The sequence below is a fragment of the Sapajus apella genome, unplaced genomic scaffold (assembly GCF_009761245.1).
Source record: "Sapajus apella isolate SASKATOON/1434 unplaced genomic scaffold, GSC_monkey_1.0 scaffold15839, whole genome shotgun sequence".
NCBI lineage: Eukaryota > Metazoa > Chordata > Mammalia > Primates > Cebidae > Sapajus > Sapajus apella.
The window spans coordinates 1-1169 of NW_022452760.1; the positions used below are offsets into that span (position 1 = coordinate 1).

A 1169-nucleotide genomic window follows, 5' to 3' on the forward strand; every position below is an offset into this window, starting at 1 on the left:
CAGCCAAGCACTCTGCAGTGCAACACGCCACCTTAACAGCTAACCAGTATTACTCAACTGCTACACAACTGCGCCTAGTCCACAAAAATACATAAGAGAAGACATTAGAATTGTGTTTGATAAACAATTGTTTCAAAAAAATCAAGTCTTTTCACCTGAAAAGTCTTTATACAAATTTGGGTTCAGATTACCATTTAGATCTGAAGGTAAATACCATATACAAATTTACACCAACTTTTGTAGGTTTTTAATTTTAAGGAATGAAGACAATGCTGGGTCAATCTCTTGACAGCTTTAGGCTGTGTGTAATGGCTGCACACGTTTCCTTAAAAGTCAGGAGGCCACACATTAGGTTACCAATCTGTTCAAGTTCAAACAAAAAAAGTCAGCACTATAGAACAAAATGAAATTTTACCTCAAATAGCCAGTTGCTTGTTCCGAGGACTCTTAGATGGACTGAGTATGTGGTCCTTTTCCCCCAAGTACCCCATTGATCCTGCTTGCCGACACATCTTTTTCTTAAGAGGACACCGCTCCTTCCTCTTCAGGAGACTTAGGGAGACTCTTAAATCGCGACCTGGATTTGGATTCCCTCTTGGACGCGGGGGGAGGACTCCTGGACCAAGATCTGCAGACCGACGAGGACTTGGACCTTGGCGCGGATCTAGACTTGGAAGTCGACCGAGAGCCAGAGCGAGTGCGGGACCCAGACTCCGAGCGGCTGTAGCGGGATCGGCTGCGGGACCGGGAACGGCTCCGACTCCGGGATCGGCTGCGGCTCCGGCGTCCGTAGCCACCGCCTCCGCATCTGCGGGGTGGCGGTCCCCGGCGGCTGTGGTGCGAGTCCGGGGGCGGCCATAGCGCGCCATCTGCACCCGCGGCTCGCGGTCGTCCAGCCCGGCCCGGTCCATGGCATCCATGGTGTCCTCGGTGTCGCTTGTCATGGACGCGGACGAAGGCGAAGCCGCGGGACTCCTTGGTGTGGCGGTCCCGCGGGGTGTACACGTCCCCGACGCGCCCGTACTTCTCCAAGACGCGCCCCAGCGTGTCGGGCGAGGGGCGGTAGGTCAGGCTGTCCACCGTGAGGGAGGTCGTACCCTCCACGTCGGGAGGGGGCGCCCGGAGCCCCGCGAACTGGCGCCGGCTTCTGCAGCTCTGGGCGGTGCGAC

The 1169-nt window shown here is 55.3% G+C and overlaps 1 pseudogene; it reads right to left on the reverse strand.

Moving 5' to 3' along the window:
- Nucleotides 1–432: 432 nt before the first annotated feature.
- Nucleotides 433–1164, reverse strand: LOC116548575 (annotated as a pseudogene).
- Nucleotides 1165–1169: the final 5 nt, after the last annotated feature.